The sequence below is a fragment of the Podarcis tiliguerta genome (assembly GCF_965153285.1).
Source record: "Podarcis tiliguerta genome assembly, chromosome: Z".
Classification (NCBI taxonomy): Eukaryota; Metazoa; Chordata; class Lepidosauria; order Squamata; family Lacertidae; genus Podarcis; species Podarcis tiliguerta.
This window is the reverse complement of record NC_139553.1, coordinates 25,166,728-25,191,890: the sequence shown is the minus strand read 5'-3', so window position 1 is coordinate 25,191,890 and position 25,163 is coordinate 25,166,728. Positions and strand designations below refer to the sequence as shown.

General features: G+C 44.3%; 1 protein-coding gene and 1 long non-coding RNA gene across 4 annotated transcripts in view; one reads left to right on the top strand and one right to left on the bottom strand.

Annotated features, from left to right (window-relative positions):
- Positions 1-24,846, bottom strand: part of ACSL4 (acyl-CoA synthetase long chain family member 4) — an 81,424-nt gene extending 56,578 nt beyond the window's left edge. For both annotated transcript variants that reach the window (XM_083423639.1, XM_083423646.1), the window contains exon 1: positions 24,736-24,846. The gene's annotated coding sequence lies outside the window, so the exon portion shown is untranslated. The remainder of the gene's footprint in view (positions 1-24,735) is intronic.
- Positions 981-24,869, top strand: LOC310669714. Of its 2 annotated transcripts, none has more exons than XR_014507301.1 (3): positions 981-1,484; positions 2,713-2,857; positions 24,742-24,869. It is a non-coding gene; the product is annotated as an uncharacterized lncRNA (long non-coding RNA). The 2 variants fall into 2 exon arrangements; XR_014507302.1 differs by lacking the exon at positions 24,742-24,869 and adding an exon at positions 7,477-8,018.
- The last annotated feature ends 294 nt before the right edge of the window (positions 24,870-25,163 follow it).

Here is a 25,163-nt window from a genome sequence, read left to right as displayed (position 1 = left end):
AAAAAATACGGTAATTTGTTCTGGAGGTCTGCTCTTAACCTGAAACTGTTCTTAACCTGAAGTAACACTTTAGCTAATGGGGCCTTCTGCTGCCGACGCACAATTTCTGTTCTCATCCTGAAGCAAAGTTCTTAACCCGAGGTACTATTAGTGGAGTCTGTAACCTGAAGTGTCTTTAACCCGATGTACCATTGTATTCTTAATTGAACAGTAAGACTTCTTCCTGCTTTTTTAGGGCCAAAATAGCTAAACTACAGGAAATCTGTGATCATATTCCCCAATGTTTTTTGGATTCAGATCCCAAATTGGATCTAGTCTGCAACACTAAAATGAGATATAATCTTGTTTGCTCAATCTAAATTGTGTGCACACGAACGTAAACAAGTTGCTGTCTGTCCCATTGAGTGTCGAGGACCACCAAGACACCCCCAAATAAAACACGGTTCACACATCATTTTTGTTTTGGTTTTTGGCATAATTTTGGCCACAACGTTATTGAATTACAGCATGTGAGTGGTTGCTTAGGCATTGGTTAGCGACTGTCTGTTCCCACTTGGAGGTAGGAACAGAACTGACAACCACACCTGTGTGGATGTCAGTAAGGGGAAACAATTTTGGGGAGAGAATAAAGCTGGGTGCCAGGCTCTCACCTTTCCCCAAATGCTCCCAGGGGCTCTTGTGTGGCCCTGGCCCTTTGCTAGGGATTTGCACAAAAGCATGGCGAGCCCCTGGATTCCTTTAACGGAGTACTCTTGCAGAAGCAGCATTGGAGGGGCAGGCACAGCCAACCACATCCCCTCCACCAACCAAAAATTAACCAATGCCTAACCGCAACCTTACAAGTTGTGATGATTTGCTACGCAGTAGGCAAAACCCAAATGGCACCAGCCAATCAGCCAAATGGTAAAATTCCTACCGGGCCCCTGCTCTAAAGCAGACAACCCCATGACAAGGCATAGCAAGGTCAGTGCGAACAAACCCTAAAGAAAGGGAGGGTGGACAAGTAATCCAATATGCGCAGCGAAAAGAGGAAGCTCAACGCTGCGCACAGGAACCTATATAGCACCCCCATCAATCAAATAAAATTGCAACAATATTTTTCCCCCAGCAACATTGGAGGTGCCCAATCAAACTCATGGCCATCCAAACTAATCCGTCCAGCAACAGGGGAAATCATGGTTACTCCCACTGCAACACATGCTCTCTATGAAGGAGAACCCGCTTTGGAGAAAACATTTCCATATAGGCATAGAATAGTTAATGTTAAGTTGTGGGTGAACATATCAGACGACATAGCGATTCTTCAAACAGCTCTTGTTTATTCACAGGCCAGAACAGAACTGAACAGCAAACAGCTCAGCCGGCCTGCTTTTATAGGCAGCCGGCTGTCAACATTGTAGCAACAACAACCTAGGGTTTCCCGCTTAAAGTAACCGACGTGGACCTGAGTGAAAACTACATACACAATACTCCTGGTGGCCAGGGTGAGAACTTCAATACATATCAGTTAAAGATGGGAAGGGAGATTTATATCGGAAAATGACATTGGAGAAACAATTAACCCTACTCGTCCAGCAGACCAGCATATAGGCCCATTTCATTACTGTATAGTTGCCTAAAACCTAGGTAAATTTGTAGCATCAGGTCTGCTTTTCCAAGCAGCTCTTTTTGCTATCTACTTTGTCTAAGGGAACACAATTAAATCAAAGGCAATCAACATGACTGGCCTTAGAGACGACGTGTCCCTTCGGCTCATTGCCCAGTGTGTGTGTACTGCTCACCCAATACTAATCTGCCCCTGAGTGAGGCATGCACTTTTCAGATTTATAATGAATTATGCAAAAAAATAATAATTATGAAACATTGCAGACCCAAAAAATGAGCCATAAGGATTTCTAGTGCCTTCAACATACTGCCATTTTAATTTTCCCATTTCTATTATTGGCCATCATTTCTATTATTAATGCATGAAACCTGAAACCCACAAAGTTCCTAGCAGGCCCTAATTTCAATCTGCTGCCTCCTTCCACACTCCACCTTAAGACTCTAAATGTTTGTCCTGTTTTTATTTCATTTTAGAATGGGTGGGTGGCTGTGATAGGGATTAACCCATTTATGATATTTTAGTCTGTTTTATAGCATGCTTGTGTCATTTTTATTGTATTTTTACTTTGTACATGATTTGGGGGTTTTTTGTAGGGAGAAGTGATCTCTATAGATTTAACAAACCTAACTTTCTAACCTGATGTAGATTTGTTGGCTTTGCTGGTCCATTTTTTTTCTTCTCCTCCTACTTCCTCTTTGTTTACTATCTAGCCTATTGAAGTGTTTTGGGAAACGCCTGCACACTATTTTGTAACATTTTAGTTAGACTAATAACGGTATCGCCCTAATGTGGATTTTGGATTCCCCCCCCCTTACAGGCCAGCATTACAGGCCTCTTGTATGTGTTTACCAAAGACTATGTAAGCTTTCAAATTCTGCAAAACTCTCCAGAACGGAAAGGCAGCAAAAAAGAGTAGGCTTACATGTCCACAGGAATAATGATTTGGCCACTTTAGACAGTTAGTGATACAAAATATTTAGTACTTCAGACCCAGGGTAGTGGCCATGATGGCCATGTCAAAGATGATTTTAAAGGGGTTTAGACAAATTTATGGCGTGTATGCCTAAAACTCTTATTTTCCATGATAGCTTAAATGTAATTTTCAGGTTCGACGTAGCTCTGGATACTTGTTAGAAGGCATCTGGTGGGGGAGTACTGTTGCCTTCCGACCTTGCTTATGAATATCACAAAAGCTGGCTGGATGTCCACAAGCAGTGCTGGAGTAGATGGACCCTTCGTCATATCTAACAGGTCAGGGCACTTGTTTTTACACAATAGCTAACTGGTCAATAGGATCATAACCCTATGCTTGTATGTGAGATCCAAGCTTAATTTTAAAAGTCATATTCTTGTGCTGTTGCCTATGCCAATGCTGTGGCATTCAGTCTGGATATACTTCTATAATGTATGGTTGAGTTCACTCAGTGATGGTTGGAAAGTACATGCCCAGATATACTCAGTTTATTTTTATTCTGCAGCATGTCTACATCTTTCAGACCCGATTCCTGGTTTGAATACAAGTCATTGCAGGCTACTGCTTTTCCTCTGCAACACTATCACCACAGCTGGTTTCTGTGCCATCAAAATATGCAGGCACATGCTGCTGTATCACAGAGAAAATTGGCTAGTGATGAAAGAGATTATTGTGGGGTGAAATGGAAGGCAGGAGGAGACTGAAACACCTCTCCTGTCCACTGCTCTGTTGAAAATGGCACCTTTCCCCCCACTAGCTCTGTCATGACGTGGGTTCAACCCTTAAAAACAGCTCTGGATACTTTTTTGGGGTAACAAACCGTTTCTGCTGGACATGTCAGGGCACATCAGGAATTTTCTTGATGTATGGCAAGCCTTTGGAGGGGCTGCAAAAGTAGCTGTTTTGCTGCTACTGACTAATTCACCTATGCCTCTGGAAACTGTGGAGACGTTTGGGTTTGATATGGCTTTAGGGGAAGCAGAAGCAGCAGGGATTGCATGTCGTATAGAAATGTTGTTTTGTAGAAACATTTTATTCTGAATTTTATTTTATTCTGAAAACTTAAAAAAGATCAGGCTGTGACCAGCAAAACCCAGACAAATAGATCCAAGCCAGAAGGTCTTCTATCTGTTGACGTTACCTTTTGGAAATATATCCTTGACTCACTTCATAACTGTATGATGATAAGTTAAATTATTCATACAAGAACAGAAACCTCATCTATAGGCACTGAGAACTTGTAGTTTCATCAATTGCCGAACAGCAGTTTTGCCGTCACATACCCGTGAAGTCTATTTCTGACTTCTGATTTGGCATGAGTACCATCTCTGTGTGCTTATATGCTTGCAATCATGGTGTATTATAAATAGCCAGCAAAACACATCTCTGCAGTGGAAGTGCAGCTTTGTAATATGCTTGTATATAACAGCGAACACCAGTTTTAAGCCATGAGATGCCAGTGACCAGCATTAACCTTCGGCCTAGTGGGAATGAATAACTAGCAACAGATATGTCACACTGGGCTGCCAAAGCATGTGTTGCCTTCCTCTAGATGTCTACAGCATGTCACATAACCAGTGACCGAGAGCAGCAAAGAAAGCAGCAAGAGCATGCCAGCAAATTCTTTAAATACATTTCATCATCTTTCATATCAACATAGATTTCTAGCTAAAGCTAATGACTTGGTTTTGCAAGTGAACTACTTCTCAGAAGAATCATAAATTTGTAGAGTGGGAAGGTACCCTGTGAGTCATCTAGTCCAACCCCCTGCAATGAAGGAATCTTAACTAAAGCATTCATGACAGATGACCATCCAGGCCCAGTGCCACCAAGCAGGTCATGCTCCCCTAAATCCACTTCTGCTGAAAACCAGGTTGCCCAGTCATCGAACATCCTGAGATAGAAGTTCTCTGCGTAGTAATCCGGTGTGTCTAAAGCATAGAATACAATGACTTATGCTTATGATGTCTGTTTACAACATCACTATCATAGAATCATAGAACTGTAGAATTGGAAGGGACCCCAAATAGTCCCACCCCCTGCAATGCAGGAATATCAACTAAAGTATCCATGACAGATGGCCATACAACCTCTACTTAAAAACCTCCAAGGAGGGAGAGTCCACCATCTTCCAAGGGAGTCTGTTCCACTGCTGAACAGCTCTTAGCATCAGAAAGTTATTCCTGATGTTTAGTCGGAATCTCATTTCTTGTCATTTGAAGCCATTTGTTTGGGTCCTACTCTCAAGCAGGCGAAACTTGCTCTGTCTTCTATTAGATATTTGAAGGTGGCTATTGTATCATCCACATATTTGATGAGTAAGCCAGGTGTGTCCCCCCCCCTCTGTTATTTGTGCATCTGGTTTTTCCTGACTAAGTGCAGAACCTTACATTTGTCCTTACTGAAATTCATTTTGTTAGTTTAGGGCAGGGGTCTGCAACCTTTAAGACAAAAAGAGCCACTTGGACCCGTTTCCGAAGGAAAAAAAACTGGGAGCTGCAAAACTCGTCATTATAAAAATAACTTTTTTGTCACTTTTTTATTATTTCTTTGTTTGACCCCTCACAATTACTCCTCCTCATAGAAATAAACGTTAAATTAACAAGTTACCTTGTGTGTGTGTGTGTGTTCTTCGCTCCCCTTCAAAACAGTGACTAGCGTACATGCCCCCTTTCAGTGCAGTGACCAGCGTACATGCCCGTTACAATGTAGCGGGTGGGCGGGAAGGTGACGTCGGGACGGTGCATGACTAACGCACGCACCGCCCCCATGCGACGTCACAGCCAGCACAGCGCCCGCCACAGTGGGGAGTGTCGGGGCGTACAATGCGCCTCCTCCCCTCGCTAGTATCCGCCCTGGAGCCGCGGCAAAGGTGTAAAAGAGCCACATGCGGCTCCGGAGCCGCGGGTTGCCGACCTCTGGTTTAGGGCCAGTTCTCCAATCTGTTAAGGTCATCTTGAATCCTGATTCTGTCTTCTGCTGCATTAGTTACCCCTCCCCAGGGGTTCAATCTCGCCCTCAGGATTGTGGGGGCCTGCTGCCATAACACGGATGCATGACGTCACATACACACACCTGCACATAATGTGTGTGATGTCACACACAAGACACGCAACATCACATCACGTTGGGGGAGGGGGGCTCCTCCAAAAACGCAGTGCAACATTGCATGTTGTGCATATGACATCATACACACTATGTGCAGGTGTGTGCATGTGACGTCACACATCTGTGTTGCGGCTGATGGTGACTCTTCCATCTCTCCACGACCAGCGAGGTATCCTTTTCCATGGGGAGGGGGTCAGACTTGGAGGTAGAGAGACTCTACCTCCATGTCTGAGCCCCACCCGGAAAAGGGTGACTCGCTGGCTGCGGAGGGTGGAACTGAACTGATTCTCGGGGGCTGTGCCGCAGAGGCTGGCTGACTGCCTCTCTCCGGCTTTGCTCATTGACTTTGTGGGTGCCCAAGCACCCACGGCCCACTGAAGTTGGCTCTTATGCCCCTCCCAGCTTAGTATCATCCACATATTTGATGAATATCCAGGCTGACCTGACAGAATATGCATCCTGCAACTAATTATGGTTATTTGTGCAATTGTGAGCATGAAGTAAAGTCAAAGAATCTCTCATTTAAAGAATCTCCATAGCCCACCTTCTGGAAAGTGCTATCCCGATGCCTTATATTATTTTGGTGATAGTGAATACTTTTCTGACAACCAATGGTGCCTAATTGAAATACTGGATCCAGGTTATGAAACTTCAGACCTGCACCTCCCTTGTTTTCCTGCCCCTCCTACTCTCAAATCTTTTTCAGGAATTGATCCACCAGTAATAGGTGAGAGACAAGCAAAACAGAAATGCAATTTTTTTTCTGGATTTTTTTGCTTTTTGTTGCACTAGGCAGATTAATATCCTGAGTCAACTCAAGAGGATGTTTCATAACCTGCCTATGTCTGTTTATTGATTTGCAAGCCTGGGCATCTCAATCCGGCTCTGTTTTTCCCCACTTTGGTTGTCACCTGGCTAACTAAAAAGGCATTTTTAATTTTTACTCCTAAAACAATGAGAGCACAAATGGCAGGTTTCTGCTTGCCTAACATGTTGTAATTAATGATTCAATTCAGACTTTGATCTATTACATCTCTTAGTTGCTTGCCAATTGTAACAAAGGTCAGGAGCTATGGAGTTCATGGTATTTCACCCATATAGCATTGTTATCCATTCACCATGGCAGCTCTGTAGGAATAAGATGGTGAGAGAATTTGAATGCATTCTTTTGTGATAGAAATGTGTGTGAAGCTAACACCTAGATGTTCTTTAAGATAAAAATAACTCAGATAAAAACCGCTCATATGCATAGTTGTTGTGATTAAAAATACACAACTCTTTAGCAATAGGCAGGCAGCCAGATTCTAAGCATGTTTCTTCGGAAATAAATCCCACCGAGTTCCATTGTATTTGGGACAAAGCTCCTTTGAAGCTACAATAACAATACTGTAGTGGGTTCTGTTAGGTGTACCTGTGAACCAAGGTATTCTTAGCTCCTTATGGGACTCAGCTGCATGAGTGCTCCCAGGTAAAGGCTTTCCTGAGTGGCCATCATGCTGAATCAGTTTGTGTTATAACAGCTATCAAGAGCTATGTGGCAAAAAACAATAATATCAAAACTCCACATGCTGAATCAGTTTGTGTTATAACAGCTATCAAGAGCTATGTGGCAAAAAACAATAATATCAAAACTCCACAAAGTCAAGCACTGGTAGCACTAACCCTGCATGGTAGTTGATGGCTAGTGCATGAGATATGTCCTTCTCCCACTTCCTTTTCTAGTTTGATAGTATCTTACGCTGGATTTCTATTCATTTATGTATGCAAAACATTTTACCTCGCTTTTCAGCTTATTGCCTGTTGTCTGCCTGCCCCCCCCCCCCCATTCAGTAAAATTGCAATGACATCAGTGCCAGGACAGCAGCACTGTCCCACCACACTGGCCACTCCTAAATATCAGCTTCGGACATGACAAGAAGTAGGGACAATAGGAAGTGCAAGCTTGTGACATTTCTTGCCCTCTTTATCCCTGCTTGTCCTCAACAACAGTCATGACACATTGTACTTGCCATCTGCCTCCACTGAGCGGCAACTTGGTGAAGGAAGTTGTCACAGTACAAGTTATACAAAAGGGTTTTTGCATCGGGGTCAGCCGTAATGGATGCAGGCTGATGTTATCCACACTGCAGCTGTGCAGCATAAGTACTTTACGCCTCCGTCATCACAGTATTGTAGCTGCTAAACTTCGTGAACTGAGGCCTTTCGTTTTGGTCAGTAACTTTCTGGATCTTCCACCTTCTTAGGCTTCTACTCAGCAGTGGCAGAAGAGAAATGTAGTGTTCCCACCCCACTCTTCCAGGTTATAACCATCATGGTCACAGCCAGTGTGGTTAAGTGCTGTGGACTCGTAATCTAGTGAACCAGGTTCGATACCCCGCTCCTCCACATGCAGCTGCTGGGTGACCTTGGGCTAGTCACACTTCTTTGAAGTCTCTCAGCCCCACTCACCTCACAGAGTGTTTGCTGTGCGGGAGGAAGGGAAAGGAGAATGAATGAGACTCCTTCGGGTAGTGATAAAGCGGGATATCAAACCCAAACTCTTCTTCTTCCTTCTTCCTTCTTCACTCACCTTCAGTCACAAAGTAGTTTTTTAAAAAGTCACTTAAGATTACATTGCTGAGTTTTGATGCTTAAAGCAAGGATGAGGAGTTTAAGGCCCTCCCAAGACAGTTGGATTATAACTTCCATCAGCCCCAGCTGGTGATGGTGGGAGCAGTAGTCCAAAAACATCTCCAGGGCCGCAGATTCTCCATCCCTGTCCTAAGGCATGTATAGTCATCAGAGGCATGGACAGCAACAGCAGAAAAGCCTGCAAATTGCATAAAGACAGATCTAGCCTTTTATCAGCCTCTTGTGTGCTGTGCTCTTGCCTGATCCCTGGCTCAAAAGACTAGAGGCACACCCACACCCAAGCACAGGGAACAGTGCATACTCTGTTGGATGCAAAACTTGACGCAAGCTCACACTTAGGACCTTTATTTGTGGCATCTTTAAGTCCATAGCTAGCCACCACCCAGGTATGTGCCACTTCTTTGATGAGAGTATTAGGAACATGTTAGGCCACTATCAGAACCAGTGGCCCTCCATACGTTGCTGCATCATAGCTTCCATGCACCATCCCTGCTCATTAGCCAAGGTTTCTTAGTCATTTCTGCACTTTTCTTTCCTGCTGCCACCCCACCCATCATATATAAATTGGCCTCTACTTCACAATTGAAATCTAAGCCTATACCTGTTTCACCCATTGGATTTATCAGAAAATAGCCATGCCCTGTGAAGCTCTTTTATTATGCTTTTTAGGATGTTTCTCAGCAGGTTATTTCTTATAGGCAGACCAAACATACTCTCTTGTCTATTTTACCTTAGCCTGAAGGAACAATACACGGTCTGTACAGTTGCATGGAATGAAAGGCATACTTTATTGAGCAGATAACCACTACTTTGTGTTTAAAGTAATTAAAGTGACAGTTATACTAAATGACCTTGTACTTATTCCTAGTACAAAGTGGTCCCTATTTTGACTTTTGGGAATGCTTTGTTATAATTTTTTGTGGGCACGCATGCACACATGTCCATGATAAGATCCCACTTTACAGGCTTCAACCCATCATCAATGAATCCCTCTGTCATCCTGGTTCTGTCGCCTAAGCTGAATCTTTGCCCTCTTGGGAGGCATGGATGGGGAACTCAGCAGTGGAGAATGGTGGACTCAAGTGATCAAAATCGATGCTTGAGATGGGCTGCGCCATTCTGACTCTTTATAATTTGAGCAGAAGTGATTGCATTTGTGAACACATTTGCTCTGAATGTTTGTTCCATCCCTATCACAGAAAAAAAGGTCTTCCCTTGCCACCAAAAATTGTAGGTGGCAGGCAAGTTTCCAGGGGAGACAATGCCTCTCTGTGGTCTTTGCATAACCCTAGAGTGCCTCTTCCCAACCTCCATTGACCTAATCTCTGAAGGCAGATGCATCTGGAGAGGGACCTCTGATGATAAATCTGATGCACTGGCAATCTTGTCCCTTGGCGTCCTTGCCTCCAGAGATCTTTTATTATTGAGCCTGCTTAGATATGTAACACAGCTTATTTTATTGACTGGGTGATTTTATTGATTGACCTTCTTTTCCTCCCGAAGGAATACACTGTGGAACAGTTAAAACATGCTGGGAACAATTGAGTTAAAAACATTCTAAAAGCAGCCACAGTTAAAAACGTTATTCTATCCAATGATCTTGGGTTTGCTAGGAACAGTATTCTTCAGCAACAAGAATAAACTTTGCCTTCAGTTCAGAATATAAAGAGCTGTATAGTTAGTAATGATAAAGGCATTCTACTCCTTAATAGAATGTCTATTAAGAGGATATCAAGAATATCAAGAGGGAGGTAGCAGCAGACTTAGGTAAACCTCAGGGTTTGCAGAAATACCCAAAAACTTAGGGGGGAGGGGAACTCATGTGTGAAATCCCTTCAATGAAGACCGAGCATGCCCAGTGGCCATGGAATGCTGGAGGAGTTGGCACGAAACCTCCAAGGGCGAGGGTTAATAGAACGGAATATCCTGGAACAGAGCAGAGTTCCGGACAGCCAGCTAGGAACAAAACACTCCACAACACTTGCATTATTTTTTGTCATGTTGAAATTCATTGTATTTGTCATAATTTAAAGCCACAAGGGATAAAAATGAATAAAAATACAAAAATACAATAGTAGGATAACTATGAATTAAATGTCATTTCTTCAGTATTTTAGAAGAATTACAAAATAGAATCAGTGAAAGCCTCTCATTCAGGTACTTGTCACTTCCATTGTCTTTACAAAGCAAGTTTATTTCAGTAGCTCCTTATCAGGCAATCTATTTCCATATTGGTGACGGCAGCATATTTCTGAACAGTTGGTTCTTGTTGCTGCGGACAAGAAAAATATGCAGGCTGGGAAGCACAAATTGTGCTGCTCTTGTTCTCTTCTTACCAAGAGATTCGTACCCCCCTCCCTTAGTGAAATAAATTATCCTTGAGTCAGCACTACCATCCCAGAGGAGAGTTTCTCCCCCACCACTTCCCAGACGGGACATAATAATCTATCATTCATTGTCTTGTTGAGGAAGGCTAACAAAGCGGCTGCCTTGAATTCATGCAACTGGAGCATTACGCATTCCTGTGCCTTTAAGATGAAAGCGGTTGCTATGGCTGCAGTGACGTGGTGCCACTGATGGAAGGAAATCCATGAGTGTGTGTGTTGTCTTTGACAATTCATATGAGAAGCTGCATTGCTGGCTAATCCTACAAGAGAAAACAATGAGGGGTCTAAGATGATATTGGAGCTGACAATTCAGATAAACCTTCATTAGCCCAAGAGAGGGTCCTATTTTTTAGAAGGGCGGGAAGCCTACCCCCCCAAAAAACCCCACCCCTCCAACGTTTCACAGGTGAAAGTAGGCACACACTTGTAACAACCCCATTCTCATGTCAACAATTATTTCCTGAGGCTTTGAATCACCACCATCATAATTTTGCTGAAGGATAATAATCTGCTTTGTTGTGTTCATTTGCACTTCCTAGCCTGTCCTGTGCTCAGGGGTGTAGCTAGGTAACCTTAGACCCTGATCTTACTCGTCTTACAGGTGAGTAGAGTTTGCATCTGGTAAGAGTCTTAATATGGCATGTGGGAGGAGGTAGCAGACATTTAAAGTGGGCTCTGTTAGGTGCTACACAGTTTTCAAATTTCATACCATGGCCAATTCCACATCTCTAGAATATAAAACTCTATTGTTATTCAGGTTTGTCTTCATCCTTGGGTGAAACACATTGTTCCTTGATAGGAAGAAAACACAGGAAATGATGCAGTTTTTAGATGAACAAAGCTGAATATTAGTTTTAGGTGGTATGCTAGCCTAATGAAGAGTTCTAGAGAACTTGAAAGCTTGCATATTATCTTGTGACATTTTTGGTTGGCTACAATAATGGTAGGGATGCAGATGTAGTCTAAACTACAGAGCCTAGCGCTTGCTGATTGGAAGGTCGGCGGTTTGAATCCCCGCGACCGGATGAGCTCCTGTTGCTCGGTCCCTGCTCCTGCCAACCTAGCAGTTCGAAAGCACGTCAAAGTGCAAGTAGATAGGTACCGCTCCGATGGGAAGGTAAATGGTGTTTCTGTGTGCTGCTATGCTTCGCCAGAAGCGGCTTAGTCATGCTGGCCACATGACCCGGAAGCTGTACGCCGCAACCCCAGAGTCCGCGACGGGACCTAACGGTCAGGGGTCCCTTTACCTTTACCTTTTACAATAATGGTAGCCAAAGTCCTAATGAGGAGTTGTTGTTAATGAATTTCCTTACTGCTAAGCTGAGAGAGACCTCTGTTTGAAACCCGGGAGAGCCACTTTGTTTCAGTAGACAATACAGTTAGATGGACCAATTTATGCCTCAACGTAAGGCAGCTTCCTAGATTCCTATAGTTCAGTTGGTAGAGCATAAGACTCTTAATCTCAAGATTGTAGGTTGAGTCCCACATTGCAGGGGGTTGGACCCTCATAGTCCCTTCCAACTCTACAATACTATGGTTCTGTGATTGCTAATTGCTGGAGACATTGTGGTGACTATGAATGAACATGCACCTGAGGAAGTTTTTCCCCTTGCAATCAAACAGTATATAAATGTAAATTATTAAAAAATAAAATTAAAGGTTGCTTCCCTGATTCCCAAAGTTCACTACCTCTGCCAAAATTAAGTTTGAAAGAAGTCTTCTATTGCAGTAAATAAAGTCAGTTGCGCTGTGTATTTGGTTGCATTTTGTGTGTGATAGTTTCTCCAGTTTGCAAATTTGTGCACAAGCCCAAAAAGATTGGCAACCCCTGCCAAAAATGATAGTCAAAGCATAATGCATTTGGGGTTTCTGATTACCTGATGTTCCCACCTCTCTCTCTCTCTCTCCCTCTTTCTGTGGGATCTCTGCGAATAGATGCAGCAACATCTTGTGTGATTATGTTCCTCTATGGTGTTCTGTAGCCAAGCCTGCCTCCCACTCAGCTTCTTTGAATGAGAATTGTTGTGTGCCCAAGGAACATAAATTCACACCTGTTGCTATTCCATTTCTCCCAACCCTTCCGTTATGTTGGCATATGAATGCAGGCACTGTTCCTGTCCCAGCAGCTGGGGGCTCTGACTGCTGCTCCCTATAGGTCATTAAAGATTAACTTTTAATGAGAAACTAACACTTTCAATGTCAGTTTGGAGGGTATGAAAATAAGCAAATGCCAAGCAGGCACATTGGTGTCCCTTGTTCCTCAGCCTCTCCCATTTTTATTTTCTTTCTGCTGCTTGTTTCTCTCACCTTCAGCTCCCCTCCCTCTATTGTCATTTGTTAGACTGTAAGGTCTTTGGGGCACAAAGCTGTTCTTTCTCCCCTCTTTGCAAAGGCCCAAACAGTCATGATATTAGATCTATGAATGCATTTAGAAGTTCTGGTCTCCCACCTCCTTTAACGGCAGCAGCCAAAGGGGAACCCAAGTAGGATCTGGACTGCAGTGTGTAGGAAGTGAAGATTACCAGGGCCTCTGCTGTCTTAAATCTTCAACAGAGATGTGTGGCATGGAGCTTGGGAGAGATGTAAGCCCCCACCTTGAGAATTCTAGGGACATACCATAGCTGAGTGGCAGTAGAGCACATGCTGTGCATGAGAAGGTATCAGGTTCAATCCTTGTCATCAAGTTAGTGGAAAGTGTGAAAAAACAAGCCTGAGACCCTGGAAGGCCACTACCAACTAGAATAGGCAATGCTGAGCTATGGCTTATCTACATTTACAGTACCTTCTTTCTTTCTTTAGCCCCATGAAGTCCCACTCTTTAGTCCTCAGTCAGAGCAAATGTCAATTTGGGTTTTCTGTAGGTTGCTCTTTGTTCTGATTAGACTTTAAAAGGCAGGGGTTTTTGTGGGGAAAGCTGTGGAGCAAAAAGAAAGGGAATGCCCAGACATGGAGCTTTAAATCACAGACCATGCCTTGAAAGAGCAGAGGAAAGGTAAGTATGGATAATCCCCTAGATGGACGCACAGTCCAATTTGTCTTAAGGCAGCTCCCTGTGTTCCTGGGCTAAGTTCTTCATAGATCTAAGTAAGACAGTAGCAAGGCCTAATGGATGACAGGAGAAAAAAGATTTATCTTTCAGAATAATGGACACCTTGCTTTGTTAAATAGTTCTGTACCACTCCTAGACTCCAGTAGGACTGAGATACTCTTAATTGCTAATTGCAAGTGCAGAGCTAATGTGGCTCAGGTTGGGGCTTGAAGGTGGAAAACCCAGTTTAAAATCTCTGCTCAAACATGAAGCTCCCTAGAAAGCCTTGGGCAAACCACTGTATCTCATCTTAGCTGACTCACACAAGCATAGAACCCACAAAAATTATACTACATCATCATCACATGCACACACCAAGAAAAACAAACAACACTCAAACCTTACAAAGCCCAGATAATCCAGACCCATAGATGCACCACACCCCAGTTCCAAGTGCCTGCTTCAGCTTGCTATCCCAAAGGTAATGGCAAGCAAAGGGGGAACATTTTCAGATAGTGGCACAGCAGTGACAGTACTGGGTGGGCAGCTGCAACAGTGGCTGAAGGGCCATTATGGCTTCTGGTGACAAAGGGACTTGCCACTCTCACTTGGAAAGTCAATTGGCAGCAGTTAAGCTCACTGTGCAGCCTCAGGTCATTCAAACTGTGTGGGTGGAGAGTGCGTTTTCACGCTTGGGCACAGCAGACCAAAAATATGTTTTAAAAACAAAGGAGCTGAAAGTGAAAACAAAGGAAAAGGTCTTGCCCTTTGCTTTTCTGGCAAGAAACCAGAAAGCAAAGCAAAAAATGAACTGGCTGGTTTCCCTTGTCATTATTGTCTGCCCAGTTTTCCAAGCACCATAGCACCTGCTGCGTTGGTAACAGCACTCACAGTGCTGTTCTAAAGCCAGGAGGCTGAGGGTAGCTAACCATGGCTGCAACAATCTACCTACTTCCCTGCAAATATGCCCCATTGAACTCAATGAGACGTACCTCAGCAGGTAAACCGAAGCCTGGGATAGCCAGTCTAGAGTCATTTTGCTGCCTGAAGCTAAGGACAAAATCATGCAACTGTCCATTCCTCATACATAAGCCAGTCAGACTGGCACTTGAATCTTACTTCACTACTGAGGCAGGATCCTGAGGGCAGCAGACTAGCTTGGGTGATCGCAAAGCAAACTGCAGCACTCCTTGTTCCACAGCCCTCAGCACCTGCCCCCTGACTGATGCTGCCGCTTTGCTTAATGAGAGTAGCCAGCAAAAAGAACGTAAGTTTACCCTGCCAGGATGTCCTTAGAACCTGGAACAATCCACAAGATTATCTTTTCAAAAAATAGTATCATGAATGAAACAGAAGCTTTAAAACCCAATACACCAGGATTTTTATATTTTAGCCCCCAGTAAACAAACATTTTATCTGTGGTTACCTTAATTTATTTAATAATTAATCAAAGGACTTAATAATCTTTATTTCTTATTGGCCCCCCTCCTCTTAACAAAGTACAACTCATAAACATGGCACGCAAGCAAGGGACAGAGGGCAATAACACAAAATCCTTTTGCTCACTTACTTCTTTCTCTCTCCACTACCAATCTAAACTCCCTTTGTCTCTGTCTCTGTCTCTTACACACACTGTCATTTCCTGGATTGGATTCCACTGTTATGGAAACAACTCTTTCATTCTCTAAGAGATTTCAGAAGGTGTGAGGGAGGCCCACACTGTTCTGGGAAACTGGAAAGAGAGGCCAGAGGCATGTACAAATGAGAACAGCAGAGTGCTTTTCTCATTCATCTAGTCTTCCCCACCCCCTTCCTGTCTGTACTGTAAGCCATTAGGCAATTGAGGTTTCCTCCTGCGCTTCCTGAAATATTTTTCGAAGGCAGTAGATAGAAGACAGAAATTTGCTAGCAAGCATCTGAGGACATCCTTTCTCTATTACTGTATTGGTGTTGCATCACTAATCGGTAAGCCCAGGGGTAGGCAACCTAAGGCCTGGGGGCCGGATGCGGCCTAGTCGCCTTCTCAATCCGGCCCACAGACAGTCCAGGAATCAGCGTTTTTTTACATGAGTAGAATGTGTGCTTTTATTTAAAATGCATCTCTGGGTTATTTCTGGAGCATTGGAATTCGTTCATTTCACCCCCAAAAATATAGTCTGGCCCACCACACGGTCTGAGGGACGGTGGACCAGCCCATGGCTGGAAAAGGTTGCTGACCCCCGGGTAAGCCCTTCCCCAAAGTAACTTGAGGTTTGTCCGCTGAGGTGAGGAGAGTTCTGCTCAGAGGACAAGACCCCCTACCATCAGCCTCACTGATGTGGTCCAAAGGAAAGCCAAGCAATTTCCTTTGGCACCAGCTTGGTTGCAGGAGTTGCTTGAAGGAGACGTACAATGTGCCACCCACTCTTAGGGACTCCACTCTGATTTGTGTAGGGTTTATTCCTTTGCCTTTTCTTGTCCTGAAGATATTCTGCAAGGCAGCAAAGGTTTAGGATCAGAGTTTTTCTTCTTCTATATGGGCTCCCTTTCCAGGTTGATGAGCCCTGGTAAACATGCTTAACATTGCACTGTAAGTTTGGCTGGATTGTATTCATGATGTACCAGATATGTTTTAAGGATTTACCATCCAAGTGCCATCAACTACAAATTCACCTGAGGCACAACAGCTGCACTTGACTCCTTCTTTTTGGCCATTGGATAGTAAAACAGCATCAGTCCATGGAGGACAACAAGAGTAAAAAAGCACATCACCTGACAGAGGACCACACAGTTGCTGCAGCTGGGGGATGAGCTAGGATGAAAGCCAATGGGAGCTGCCACAACGACCTGATGTTAATGGAGGCAGGGGAGAGAGATGCTGCTTCCAAGGTACATTAAGTGTTGGAGGAGAGAGAAGCAACAACAACGTAATTATATGTTAGTAATTTTAGGTAAGCTGCCTTGAGGATCCTTTTGGATCAAAAACCAGGACGAAAATAAAATAAAATATATAATGCCTTCAGGCAATTTTAGTAATTAATATAGCAGCAATCATCTCAGGAAACATTCTCTGAGGGCTCCTGAATCACAGTAAAAATAGAAGCATAGCATAATGTTGTTTCAGTATTAAAGGAAACTACAATTTGAAATACTAAGAATTACAATAATTACATTGCTATTAGTGACTCTAAGAAAGCTTACTCAATACTTAATTGGCAAAAAAATTATTTGTTTCTGAAGCCTTTGGAGTCATTTCAAGGCAATGCAAATTACTGTTTTATGTTCATTGGGGATGAGTGCATTATTTTTAATGCTACAAATAGAAATAACAGCTGTCATTTACACAGCCCAGCCCCTTGCAAAGTAGTTGAAAGACACACCCAAGCAGCAGCAGCAGCAGCAGCAGCAACAACAACAACAACAACAACAACACAATAAAAGCAGACAAGCCAAGAATATGTTAAGTCTGCCACTTCTGTTTTCATTTTTTGAAAGCTGCACAACTGGAAGCCTGGACAAAGCAACCCAAATTGGAGTGTGCCATCAGATAGTGTAAGGATGGTGTGCCCAGTATCACCTCTTGTATTATGGGGACAGCTCAGCATATGTCAGTCCTGCCAGCCCTCCTGTCATCTGAATAAATAGACATAGGGGTGATACATGCTGGGAAGCCTGGAGGTTTGAGTGAATGGAAGGATCACATCTAGTGTGGCTCCCAGTGTGTTTCTGGGCAAAAATCAAAATATTGACTTAATAAAGATGTATTCCTCATGCTCTGGACTCATTTGGTTACTTCTCCATTGGCTTGCCCAAAAGAGCTATGTTGGGCAAGATCCAAGAAGGAAGTCAAACAGACAGCCGCAAGCACCTTGTCCAGATCTGTAGGCCTCAAAAACCAGAACTGATCCCTTGTAGGAAGTGGATCTGTAGAAAAACCTCACAGCATTAGCTTGTAAGGTACAGATTCTTGGCACCAGAGCACAGTGGTTTAGGACGCACATGGAGAATTTGGGATAAAGAAAAGGTTTATCCTGATCATTAGAGTATTAACTTGAAACTAATTGTTTCATAATGTAATTTTAAAAGCTATTCTCCATAATACCAGATTTAAAAGTTTAGTGCAAGAAAGCCATACTAAGCACCTTTGGAGGGCGACACTAATGCTAATTGAGCTTGATAATCTTGTAAATCTCGCTCGTTAGTGTTGAACAAATCTTTAGCTACACACCAACCCTTTTCTGTATTAGCCTAGACCATAAAGAGGAAGAAAATATACTAAGGGCTCATTCACACTTTGCTCCACACTTTCTAGGCATAGGTCTGTGTTTTCCAGACCCCTGTCCAGGTGGTTTCTTTCCCCCCATTTTTCTTTTGGTCCTGCCACTTCCCCTGGGAAAACCCATGCTTTACCAATGAAATACATTATACGTTTTATACCCCATATATGCACACTCAACCACTTTGATCTGCGGCACTGCACTGTTACTCATTTCACATTTATAATAACTGATCTTTTAATGGCAGCACCTACACTTTGGAACTCCCTGCCTTTTGACACCAGGCAGGTTCCTTCGCTGTACCCTTTTGGCACCTTTTAAAAACATTTTTGTTTAGACAAGCCTACCCAGATATCTAGACTACTGATTTGGGTGCCAATCTGCTTTTGATTGTTTTAAAATGTTGCTTTTACTGATAATATCATTGCTTTATTCTTTTTGTAAACTGCTCTGTGTTTGTGTGAAACAACCAAGCGGTGCATAAATTCTATGAAATAAATAAAATAACTGTTGAGGGTGATTATTGTAATCAGCATTGTGTCCAAGGGGGCTCCATTACCCACTTCAAATACATAAGACTACGGAAGAAGCCTGGTGTGGTGTGGTGTGGCTCATATGCTCCTGCGGCCAGGCTAGCAATGTGAGAGCAGGCAGGCTTTTGCTGATAAAACAGCAACTAGCCACAATGTGTAATATGGGAATGCTGGATATAATTGGTGAATCAACCCACCCACAGGTATAGTTGGGTTTCTGTGTTTAGTGCTTGCAGTAGCTGAGAAACGATTGCAGAAACTGCAGCTGGGCCATACATTCTTCTGGACCTGTTTGCAGAACCTGTATTCAGATTTCTGGAACGCTTCCTTTCTACTTGAACATACTTATATACTCCCAGAAACCATACATCATTGCACTCCAGACCCAAATGGGCCACTGAAAAAGTCTGGCTCCTTAACACCACTATAATCTGAGGGGTCCTGGCCAGTTGGAAAGAAATCTTTGCCAATCTGATGTCTTCCAGATGTTCCCACCAGCTCCTACTTTCCACTTTTAAAATGGGTGGGGAACATCTGGCATGTGAGCCAATGTTGGCCTGTTGGCCTTCCCAATTTGGCCCACTAGGCTGTTTGGGTCAAGCTGTGCCTGCCTACCCTGCACCAGACATCATATTGGACATCCTGCTGGAGAGTGGGTTAAGCCACTGTGCTGCTTGGGCTTGCCAATCGAAAGGTTGGCGGTTTGAATCCCCACAATGGAGTGAGCTCCCGTTGCTTGGTCCCTGCTCCTGCCAACCTAGTAGTTTGAAAGCACGTCAAAGTGCAAGTAGATAAATAGATACCGCTCCAGCGGGAAGGTAAACGGCGTTTCTGTGCGTTGCTCTGGTTTGCCAGAAGCGGCTTAGTCATGCTGGTCACATGACCTGGAAACCTGGAAAAACTGCGGAAGCGGACAAACACTGGCTCCCTCGGCCTTTAAAGCAAGATGAGCGGCACAACCCCAGAGTCTTTCGCAACTGGACTTAGTTGTCAGGGGTCCCTTTACCTTTTTCCTGGAGAGAACTCCTTTTATTAAAGCTCACTGGAGCAACCTTTAATGGGGGGGGGGGGAGGGTGCTTTAGAGAGTGATTTGCCTCCCCATCTTTAACATCACTCCAGCAAAACATTTTCAGGTGGTCAGTGTCTATCAATCATGTGATCTGGTAATGTCACGCAACTGACAAGTGGGTAGCGCTGCCCACCTGTCAAATTTGGCCAGTGAGGCTGATCCTGATAAGGATCTGGCCCGTGGAGCCAAAAAGGTTCACTGTCCTTTTAAATAACCCACAGTTTTAAAACACCTGCAGAACACTGATATAGAAGATTAATGATCAGGTATCTCAACTGTTTTAAAAGAAGGCTCTGTATTTTGAAGGCTTTCAAACCTTCCCACTACACCTTCTCCCCCCCTCCCAGTCTAGTGCACCCTCCTGCTACAAATCTGATATTTGCCCCGGGGGGGGGGGGGGGAATACAACAAAAGCCCCTGCATTTCCTCCCTGTCAGTGAAAGTAGGAGTTTATTCCTGTGTGTTTCACTGAGTTATGTGGGAAACCCCCACCTCTGACATCATGGCTCCAATCAAACTGAGAGCCCCTATGCCTTATTTTAATAGGTGGTTGAAGATGCATTCCTCTAGAATTACTAAGAGTCAGCCCCACTTCTGAGTACGTACGTTTGGGCTAGCACTATGTGTCTACTGCATCACATATTGTCTGACCTTCATTTCAACATGCAGAGTGTTAGAGCTGAAGACAACAGGCTGACTTAGCTCTCAGCCCCCACTTGTGGTCAGATAAGTTATAAAAATAGCAGGAATAAGGCTGGACAGCAGCTGGTGTCAGCTGCCTCATCGCTAGTCATGATGACGTGTTTATGTGGAGAAATAACAGATGTGGAAACAAACAGAAGTTGACGTTACGTTACAGGAGAAACACGACAGGAACAGGGAGATTTTCGGAAGGGGGGAAGAGGAAAGTCTCCTAGCAACAGGATGAACAACTGTTTTGAGAAGGGAGCTTGATTTGGCTAAAATTGGGAAGGGTTGGGTGGGGCTAGTAGACTTAATTTAAGTTTCCTCTCCCTTCCCCCCGTAAGTTGTGCACTGATAGAGGCACCATTCCTCATGCCCCATGCATTACAGGTACATTTCTCCAACAACTTTTCTTTTTAGTCAGGGCCAAAAGAAGAAGAAGAGGAAGAGTTTGGATTTGATATCCCCCTTTACCACTACCTGAAGGAGTCTCAAAGCGGCTAACATTCTCCTTTCCCTTCCTCCCCCACAACAAACACTCTGTGAGGTGAGTGGGGCTGAGAGACTTCAGAGAAGCGTGACAGGCCCAAGGTCACCCAGCAGCTGCATGTGGAGGAGAGGAGACGCGAACCCAGTTCACCAGATTACGAGTCTACCGCTCTTAACCAATACACCACACTGGGAATCAGGAGACTGACAGAGAAGAGGGCGAAGAACCTGTGACCACCCAACAGCTATAGGACTCCAGATCCAATTAGCCCCAGCCAACATCAGGGGTAATAGGCATTGTGGTACAACACCTGAAGAGTCACATGCTTTCCACCCAAGCCGTACAGCAGCCTTCACCAACCTGGCGCCTTCCAGATGTTTTGCACTAACATTCTCATCATTCCTATCCATTGGCTGATGTGAGTTCTAGTTCAAAACTACTGGAGGGCAACAGGTTGTGGAACCTCTGAGCTGTTGTCCCATTTCTTGGTGGTCAGGCCACCACAGGAGCATGCCTTCCACACTTTTTGTCAGCCAAAAGGCTGAAAATGAGTAAGAGGCAGGGTGTGCTCCCTGCTGTCCCTTCACAACAGAAAATGGGAGACCACTCAATTCAACCACCTTGCATTTAGCACCCTTCACTGCCACCAGGAAGCTTTCCCAGTGGGAAATGAGAGTTGCTCAATAAGAAGAACCCTGTAGTTGGAGCAGGCTTGTGGTCCATCTAGTCCAGCACTCTGTTCTCAAAGTGGCCAATCAAATGCCCCAATAGGAAGCCTGCAAGCAAGACCTGAGTGCAACAGCACTCTCTCCTCCTTTGGCTTCCAGCAGCTAGAATTCAGAAGCATATCACTTGTGACTGTGGATGCAAGAGTGCAGCCATCCAACGCACTGTCCATCAGGGAATTAATTAGCTATCTTGTCTTCTGTATTCCACCTTTCTTCCATCATGGGTCCCAAGGCAGGATACATGTGACCACCATGAAGTCAGACCCTTTCAGGCAATGGCTGGACTCAAAGTGGCAGCCTCATGTGCCTAAACAGTCCATATTCCACAGAGTAGCCACTTGCGGGGTGAGATGGCCACGTATCTCAGAGCAGCTCTACACAGTAACTTCTGAAAGGGGAGTCATGTAACTCCCAAGATGTGCTTGCCCAACCAGAGTGCCAACAACTTCAGGCTGCATCTCCTGATACCAAGGCCAATTAGAACACCTTGATCACTTTCGGCAGAGAGCGGTACACACCCACTCACCTTTTATTTTTTTTCATGACTGCATACCTGCAGTAGAAGCCCTGCCAGGATTACTGTGTAATTATCGACAGAAAAACACTTGGGTGTTGGGGAAGTAGCAGAGCACCTGCCTTGTATGCAGAAGGTACCATGTTCAACCCCCAGCATCTCCAGGCAGGACTCGGAAAACCCCTGTCTGAATCCCTGGAGAAATGCTGTGATTCAGTGTAGGCAATGCTGAGCCAAACAGACCAATGTTCTGACTTGATATAAGGCAGATACTTTAACGCATGGACAACAATGGTCGCAGTCTTGCTCTCTGCCTGCATAATAATAATTTCCCAAAGTTGCCCAGCCTGATTCAATCCCAAAATGTTAAATCAACCCATATGAATCATTTGTCTCTTAAATCAAGTACAGTGGTACCTCGGGTTAAGAACTTAATTCGTTCTGGAGATCTGTTCTTAACCTGAAACTGTTCTTAACCTGAAGCACCACTTTAGCTAATGGGGCCTCCTGCTGCTGTCGTGCCGCCGGAGCACGATTTCTGTTCTCATCCTGAAGCAAAGTTCTTAACCGGAGGTACTATTTCTGGGTTAGCGGAGTCTATAACCTGAAGCTTATGTAACCCGAGGTACCACTGTAGTGGCTGATGGCCACTGGAGCTGGTGAGGCAGTGGGCAGGGCAGCTAATGGGCAGTAGAGCCCGAAAGTCAATAGAGATACTCATCTTACTTGTTTACTTCCCATCCTTCTCCATTTCAGAAATATAGTGGACACTTAAGCAATGTTCAAAAACAAGCACCAGATACTTAAGACCAAACCAGCAACAAGTTGTATGCCTCTGGAGGAATTCAACACCATACTATTATGTTCATTCCATCGGGGTAAGCATTTCTGCTTGCCAGATTAAAGGACCTCCTGCCTCCTCCTACAATGTACTGTTCTGGGGATTTTCTCAATAAGCCAGACTTGATTTGGGGAGGGCACATGGGGGAGGAGAGGGTGAAATCCCCATTATGCTAGCAGGATTTGTGCTGGCTTCTACCAGTGCAATGGTTGAGTTCAAATTTTATACCATATACCTGGAGAGCTGGACAGGAAAAATTCCAGGGAGTCTCTGAGTGATGAGAGTGTATGAATATGACTCTATGGGACACAGGAATGCTGCACTCTAGCTCTGGCTTTTAGGGTGCAGGAAAAATAACCATAGGATTCTAACCCTCCTTGCCTCTTCTACCCGAATCCCTCATCCTTACCTATCAGAGCATGCCAATACAATATGGTCAGATGCCAGTTTACTGATGTATGGTTGGCCACACGTGGCTTTGTATGTGAGCGACAGCACCCTCCTGTCCGTTCAGGAGCATTTGCATGAATTTGGCTGGAAAAACAGCATGACAAGAGGCAGAGAGCAGTGGCAACCAGTGAAATGAATCTCCAGGACAAACTGCCAGCTGGCCACTGCATCACAACACAAGGAAGCAGGAGGGCATTGCCAGTGGTGGTTTGTTCCTCTTGGGACTGGTACTGTTAAAGGCAGGGAGACCAAAAGTACATGGAGCCAGAGCCAACGATAGGCAGACCCTCCCCACATGCATCAGGGCCAAGGCAGCAAAGCACTATACACAAAATTAGAAAATGTGTGAAAGGCATTTGAAGTAGAAGTAGCAAGCACAGGAAGCCCAAATCTAGATTAGGACCATGGTGTGCTGGGCAGAGAGGCAGGCTCTAACCCTTTGCCCCCTGTTATGCTATGATCCAAATTTGGGCTGAGCCCACCCTGCCTGCTATTTGCATTTAAAGGAAATGCCTCCCTTTTCTTTTATTTCAAGACAAATAACAGGTGGAACATTTTGTGCTGAGGCAATTGGAAGCCTCCAGGAACCAAGAGGACAATTTTTTAAGGGAACATATCCTCATTATTGACCTAATTAGCACTACATGGACGTATGTAGGGCAGGCTCCACAGGGTTAGATTATTCCTTTGAAGGTGCACTTCAAAAGAAGAGGAGGAACTGTTGCTTTCAGGTCTGGGCCTTTGTCCAGGAGCCTGTCTTCCCTACGTCTCCCTTCTCTTGCACCAGGTATCTGCCTGCTCTCCCTGCCTCTCTCAGCTTAAGAACAAAAGAAAAGCCCCACTGGATCTGGCCACGTGGGTACCTAGTCCAGCATGGTGCTTCCTGCAGTGACTAACAAGATACCACTGAGAAGACCACAAAAAGGGCTTGAAGGCAATAGTCCTGCTCTGCTTTAGTAACCAGTATTATGTGTTAACAGTGACTCAGAATGTAGCAGTTAGTGGTCATGGCTTGTGGTCACTGACAGACCCATACGTCTCCAAGCATTTGCTCAATACCTTTTTAAAAGACAGCGGCCATCATCCCAAATTCATGTTACCTACTGCTTTCCCAATCTGCCAGGCTCCTTATTTACTCATAGACTTGCCTGCCTGCTGCTTACCTGTACTCTTGTTTCAGCTGCTATTCAACAGTGGCACCTACAGATCACCTTACGTGCTTATTTTAGTATTTAAATGTGTACGCTCAAAGCATTTCATGACAGAACAAAAAAATGCAGACCATTACAGTAACAATAAAATATTACATCATTTCAAAACATAACAATCCCAACAAATAACTCAGTTTGATGCTTTGAGCATTATAATGTTTACAGCTCACATGCTGGCCTGCAGCATAATAACACAAACCTCCTCCACCTGTTTTCTTTTCTCACCTTCAGCATGTGAAAGAGGCTTCCTTCCTGCCTGCCTGTGCGCTTCTCCTCTCCAGTGCGGTGGAATTGCTTTCCTGGCTCATCACATCCATGCTTCAGATGCTGAAGATCCTGCTCCAGTACCTGCAATTTATTGGTATCCACCTATCCAGCCTTGGCTTACTTTCAAGGTCTCCGCCCAGCTAGTCACAACTCAGTCCCTCCTTGCTCTGCTTACCACTTCTGACAAGTCCCGTCCTTTTCCATCTGATGTCCCTCCTCCACAGCCTTCAGACTTGGGTTTATTTATTTTGCTGAGTATGGTTTTGCCCAATATGTTTTGGTGCCTGAAGATGCAAATCCAGGTGGTTCCTCCCACAGCTTACCGTAGGGCACAAGAAAGAAGATTCCACCTAAACATTAGGAAGAACTTCCTGACAGTAAGAGCT